This window comes from Rosa rugosa, chromosome 3 (assembly GCF_958449725.1).
Source record: "Rosa rugosa chromosome 3, drRosRugo1.1, whole genome shotgun sequence".
NCBI lineage: Eukaryota > Viridiplantae > Streptophyta > Magnoliopsida > Rosales > Rosaceae > Rosa > Rosa rugosa.
The window spans coordinates 37,526,278-37,533,158 of record NC_084822.1 but is presented as its reverse complement, the minus strand read 5'-3'; the positions used below and the strand labels follow the sequence as shown (position 1 = coordinate 37,533,158).

General features: G+C 43.4%; 1 long non-coding RNA gene across 1 annotated transcript; it reads left to right on the top strand.

The window, feature by feature from the left end:
- Nucleotides 1–2,010: 2,010 nt before the first annotated feature.
- Nucleotides 2,011–3,286, top strand: LOC133739893 (uncharacterized). The gene is made up of 2 exons (XR_009860875.1): nt 2,011–2,492; nt 3,053–3,286. It is a non-coding gene; the product is annotated as an uncharacterized LOC133739893 (long non-coding RNA).
- The last annotated feature ends 3,595 nt before the right edge of the window (nt 3,287–6,881 follow it).

The following is a 6,881-nucleotide window of genomic DNA, read 5'->3' as shown; positions in this document are numbered from 1 at the left end:
CATAGATCTATATATTCTCAAGAGTTGGTTTTGAAGTTGAGGCGTCCCCTAATGATGTCTCTTGGATATTGTTAGTGTAGTGACCGAGGGGTCTTGTTAACGTTAGAGAAAGAGAAAGAGAGTAAGAGAGACACAAGAAGTATAGTGGTTCGTCTTCCGCTTTAGCGGGAGACTACGTCCACTTGAAATTTTTAACTATGTGTTTTGGGCCTTCCGACCCAATAGGATTACGTGAGGATGTAATGGAGTGGATTCTAAGTGGGAGGATGGGTCCCTTTTATAAGGAAGGGAGCCACTCTCCTTTACATGTTTTTCAATGTGGGATGCAAAACAACTATTCTAGTCTAGAAAGCCATATTGTGAAGACAACTTGGCAAGGCAGGGAAGGTGGCTTCCCGGAGAGGTCTCGGTCCCTTCCGACTATCATGGAGTAGCTTAGACATCGGGCTATGGGATGCATATCGCGGTTGGGTCCTACCATGGCTTGTGGGCCCACTAAAAGGGTGTTATTTATGCTTGGTGATGTAGCAAATCCTCCATATTATTGGATGTATGTACATATATAACCATAATCCGGAACATTCTTATGAGACAGATTTTGAGTATCGATGATCAAAGGACTAGGTTGTGCTAAAGTCGTTCTCTTTCTGGAGCGAGCATCCTTCAAACCCATGGGCTTCCCACACTTCCTAGGTAGGGCCATGGCCTGTGACACCACAGTGTCATTATCTATTGCGTTGGCGCCATGACCACCTCTATTTAGGGCTGCGCCACGTCCACTCATAGGGATATCAATCCTTGTAAGCACGTTTGCAGCAGATATGTGTGATCTCGTCACTTTAAAAAGGGTTAAATATTATTTACTCCCTGAACTTTTACCCAAAAAACACTTCAGTCCCTGTCTTTCTAATTTCACACGTTTACTCATTGTACTCTCAATTTTGGACAAATAGGTCCATTCCGTTACTCTCCGTTCAAAAACTCAGTTAAATTGCTGACGTGGCAATCCTTCCGCATTAAAAAGTCTATTATACCGAGTGTTCTAAAAATCCGCCTAGGTGCTGGGTGTCACCTATCCGAGTCGATTTTATGCTAGGCGATGCTTCTGGGCGTTCTTCTTCTCGACGGCCGTTTTAGCGGTATTAGGCGGCTTCTAGGCGCTGGGCGCCTAGCTTTTTTGCTTTTGTTTTCCTCTTCGTTATCGTTGTATTTGAAAGCCACTGACGACGACGACGTCGATAAGTTCGCCATTGTTCTTCAAAAATTGAGGACGGGCGTTGTTTTGACAGTGTCTGGCGACGAGGTGTCGTTTGAGTTGTCCTGATCTGTAGACTATTGCGGTGCCAGAGCGATCTCCATGGGTTGGGTCATGGATCCTAGGGGTGGCTCTCATGATCGATGGTTCATCTCCGTCTGCGTTCTGAAGTTGGATTTGGGGGTTTGGGTCGTGGGAAGAAGGAGATGGATGAGTACCATTCTGGTGTATTAAATTGGTATTGATTGATTTGGTGTACTGATTTTAAATTACTGTAGCTATTAATCTGGTGCATTGATTTGGTATTTATTGATTGCTTTGGTGTATTGATTTGAAACTGCTGTAGCTACTATTCTGGTGTATTGATTTGTTATTGATTGATTTGGTTAGGCCTCATCATATGGCTCTTGGGCCCTAAGCCCGCCCTAAACCCGCCCGGCCCGTAGGGCCGAAGCCCGATCCGGCCCTTACATTAGGGCGGGCCAGCCCTACCCTTTCTTAAATAGGGTAGGGTATGGGTCATGGAAATGAAGTCCGGCCCTACCCTACGGCCCGACCCTACCCTTAAAGCCCGGCCCGGCCCAACCCTAAAATTTATACATATAAATGGAAATATATATGATCTGTCTTAGAAAATGGATATGTTATGTGACTAAGTGTTAGACTGTCAATCTGTCCAAAACCCAATTAATTATACTGCATGAGGCCCATTTTGTCTGGCCCGAGTCCAAGTCCAAATCCTCTAAAGTGAGAAACCTAGTCAAGGCTCAACTTACTCTCCAGAGCGTCTTAGCTTAGAGCCTTAGAGTCATATCCGCCGCTCAGTAGCAGACTAGCTTCGTCCGGACCGGCAGCCATGAACTCGCACAGATTAGGCCACTTTCTTCTTCTCTATTCCAGTTCCCCACTCTCGTCCATAAGCCTAATCCACCAAACCTCAGCCGCCTTCCTCCAAATTCCAAAACATCCCTAAACTCGATTCCGATTCAGGAACTTGAGCAAATCGATTTGGTCATATCAATTGCTCAGCCAAATTCAGCAATGCCGTCGAGGAGAGGAGTCGATTGCTCGCACCAGCTTCTCGAGTTTTTGATACCATGTCGGACTCTCTGTTTGACCAGCGCCACCATCGACGGTAACGAACCTACCACTTTCTTCACAATCGAGCTTGCACCTTGAAGGAGGGCTTCGATCCGGACAACAACTGAATATGCATGTATATATATGTGTCCAGTTGGTATGTTTTGTTTGTGTTTTTAGTCTTTGTTGAATGTGTATATTTATATATAATAATATGTCCAGTTCCTTACATGAAGACATGAGTGTGAAACTGAAATTTAGAGTTTTCATTCGATGTTGAATGTGTGTGTGTGTGTGTGTGTATGTCCAGTTGCTCACATGAAGTGTGAAACTGAATTGAATTCAGAATGCTTTTGGTTTTATAAGTTGGTGTACATAGGAACTTGAAGTTTGGAATAGTGCTTAATAGGCCATTGTGGTTTAATATATATACTGATATGAGATCATATACTTGAGATTATATGCATAAGCTAATGAAATGTGAAGAGGAGACTATATCGATTGGATGCTTCTGGACATATGTATGTGTATGTTGCTAAATTGAAAGTCTAAATAGGTCTGATGCTTCAGCTTTATTTGTGTGAACTGAAATATATGTCCATATGTCCAGATTTATTTTGAGCTTCTGTCTATCTAAATAGGTCTGCAGCTTCAGATTTATTTGTGTGAACTGAAATATATGTCCAGTTCCTAAATTATTTATATGGTTTTCTGCAGGTTCCTTATTTGGTTGCCATGAAAAAGCCTATTTCTCCTCTTGATCAAACACTGCTAACTGCTTCAGTTTTTGTAGCCTTAGTGGCTTAGTGCCTCAGTCACTCGGTGTAATTTCAATTTCAATTATAGGACTTGATCAGTGAGAATATGAGTTTAAGTTTAAGTGGGATTTGTCATTATTTCTAATTATCTCAGGTTCTGAAATCTCAAAGACTCAAGGTATTCAGTCTTTTTTTTTCTTTTTTTTTTCAGTTGGCAAAATTTGGTTTTATGTGTGTTAAACAAAAGCCCGACCCGATCCTATTTGGAAAGGCTGGCTCGGCCCGGCCCTTTTGGCCCTTGCGGAATGGGCCTTAAGGGCGGGTTTTCAATTGGCAAAATTTGGTTTTATGTGTGTTAACAAAAGCCCAACCCGACCCTATTTGGAAAGGCTGGCCCGGCCCGGCCCTTTTGGCCCTTGCGGAATGGGCCTTAAGGGCGGGTAAGGGCTTGCATTTTGAAGCCTCAGCTCGGCCCTAAATTTCGTTGACTTGGTCAAAGCCCAGCCCCTCAGTCACTCGGTGTAATTTCAATTTCAATTATAGGACTTGATCAGTGAGAATATGAGTTTAAGTTTAAGTGGGATTTGTCATTATTTCTAATTATCTCAGGTTCTGAAATCTCAAAGACTCAAGGTATTTAGTCTTTTTTTTTTTTTTTTTTTTTTTTTTTTTTTTTTTTTCTTTTTCAGTTGGCAAAATTTGGTTTTATGTGTGTTAAACAAAAGCCTGACCCGATCCTATTTGGAAAGGCTGGCTCGGCCCGGCCCTTTTGGCCCTTGCGGAATGGGCCTTAAGGGCGGGTTTTCAATTGGCAAAATTTGGTTTTATGTGTGTTAACAAAAGCCCAACCCGACCCTATTTGGAAAGGCTGGCCCGGCCCGGCCCTTTTGGCCCTTGCGGAATGGGTCTTAAGGGCGGGTAAGGGCTTGCATTTTGAAGCCTCAGCCCGGCCCTAAATTTCATTGATTTGGCATGATCAGAAATTCAATAAGCATCACGCGTTATATTTTCTTTATTAGTTAAACAATAATTAGTTAGTTACTTATATAATTATATACTATAAAAATAAAATTAAAATTAAAAAAATTAAAACCGCCTAGGCACCCGCTTAGACACCTGGGCGCTAGTCCTCTAGCCACCGCCCGACTAGCGCCTAGCGATTTTTAGAACCTTGATTATACCCTTACTTTTTCTTTAATTCTTTTTTTTTTTTTTTTCCTTTTTATCTTTTCTTCTTCTTCCTTCGTTCAACTCTCTCTTCTCCAGAAACCTCCCTCCATGTCCTCTGCAACCTTCCCCGCTTCTTCTTCCTTATGTCTTTTTTTAAGAGCTTCGTTATATATGCCAAACTTAGAGCTGCCATCAAATGAATAGTAAGGATCTCCACCTATAAAGCTTTGGTTCTTCACAGAATAATTCGACTCTCTTGAGAGAGACCAAGATTCTGCTGAGAGTCCAAGCTTCGTGAGGAGGAACCACCGTCTCCGCCATAGGGTTGCTTGATCAAGTCGTCGTACGCGACGGCGAAATCCAGGCCATCGAAGCCTCTGAAGACCTCGGAGTAGTCGAAGCCGGAGCCGCGCACATCGAAGAACTCCTCATTGTCATCGTCGGCGGCAGCAACATGGACCTCAAGCATGAGAATCGAGGAGGCGCGTGAGGCGTGGAAGGCGCTGAAAATCTCGTTGTAGTCCTCGAGGCGCGGGGAGAGGGAGGAGGAGGAGAGGCTGAACTTGGGCAGGCTTCCATAAACTCCGCACTTTCCCAAGCTCATGACACAGTCTGCATCCCACCGTATTCGGAGCCACTTCCGCCGCCATATCCTCCCGGAAACTCCACCTCTCTTCCCCTAGATCCCTCCCAGGTCCACCCACATGTGCTTGGCCACATACCCACCAAGAAACCAGCAACAAGCCACCAAGCAACAAATCTGAGTTTCTTCCCTGTAGCTCTAGCCCCCAAAACAGAAAACAAAGAACATCCAAATCCAGCATCTCCTCCCTAATCTACATCGACCTTCGCCGTCCCCTCCTCCACCCCCTACAACCTCCTCTACAGCTTGATTTCAGTTCAGGTACGGATAGTGGAATTGATGCTTGCTTTTGGTTTTGAATGAGTTAAAGTTCTGGTTCTGCGGGGGCAGTGGTTTGGTTTCATCGACCTAGATTCTAAGGTTTTGGGGAACAAGGGTATGTTAATTGTATCGTTTTGATGTTTTTGAGTGGTTAATTTTGAGGAGAATGGTGTTGGAGAATCAACCGTGGCCATGGAGAGAGTGGTGGAAGAAGAAGAAATAAACAGAAAAAGCAAAAAAAAAAAAAAAAATTTAAAAGATGAACTGAGGGTATAATAGACATTTTAACGGGAAAGAGATTGCCACGTCAGCGATGTAACAGAGTTTTTCGGTGGAGAGTAACGGAATGGACCTATTGGTCCAAAATTGAGAGTATAAGGAGTAAACGTGTGAAATTAGAAGGACAGGGACTGAAGTGTTTTTTTGGTAAAAGTTCAGGGAATAAACAGTATTTAACCCCTTTAAAAATGTGAAAATTCTCCGCACTTCGAACTGTGCGGTTCAGGGATCAAGATGAGACAAAGTGGGGATAGACCACGACAAACTTTGTCATTCCTGTTGAACGTTGACGTTCTTAGCTACCCCTAATGACATGAAGACTGTCTCATCAAAGTGACAATCCGCAAAATGAGTGGTAAAGAGATCGCTTGTCAAGGGTTCTAAGTAGCGGACAGTGGTTGGAGATTCAAATTCCAACATAGATATATACTTATTCTTCATTTCTGACCCATTTTGATGCCCTGTGGCAGCGCAATTTGGCACATAAATCACTCAAATATGCGTAAGTATGAGACATCTGACGCGTACCTATATACCAACTGTGACGCAGAAAGGGGTAGAGTGACAGTGGGTCGTAGACGACTAAGTACAGCTGTGTGCAAAATTGCATAGCCCTAAGCTAAAATAGGAAAATTGGTGCACATTACTAATGTCCTAACTACCATGTATAACTTCTTAATGATGTCTTCAACGAGACCATTTTGGGTGTGAACATGGGGAACCAGATATTCAACATTAATCCCAATGAACATGCAATATCATCGAAGGTGTTCAATGTAAACTCCATATCATTGTCAAGAAGAGTTGACGTAATGGGATGATTCGGGTGGTGAGCCTGTAGAGGAATAATTTGTGCTAGGAGTTTAGCATAAGCAGTGTTTGTGTGAATGAGAGCGTGACATGTGACCAGCGTGTCAACGTGTCAACCAACACCATCGAAATAGTCCGCAAGTTGGTTGAGTAGGTTCACAAATATCCCTTTGGATTCTGTGTAAGAATAGAATTGTATCCTTTGCATAGGATTGTCTCGGTCCTAATTTCCTTAAGGAACAGGCTTTGCAAAAAAGAGCTCTAGGTTTTAGAAGCAACCGATGGGCATTTCGGTTGGACCATGGCATCACAATTGGCATTAGAAGAATATAAGGAAGTGATGATGTCACTATTGGCGTCAAAAGATGTAGGAGGCCGCAGGGGGATGGCTGCGGCGCCGGTGGTGGACCAGTGGTGGACGGCGGAGAAACCAAGGTGTGCGGCGGCGGTCCGAGTTTCTCCTTGAATCATCTTTTGATTCTTACTTCTTGTAGCTCGTAAAAGAAGGATGTCCATGTGAAGTCTTTAGTAGATGGATCATCCTATCACGACAAGGATGATCTAATCTGTCATGCCAAAGCCAATATGTGTCAAAATTCCATAAGTCATCTCTTATGACATTGTT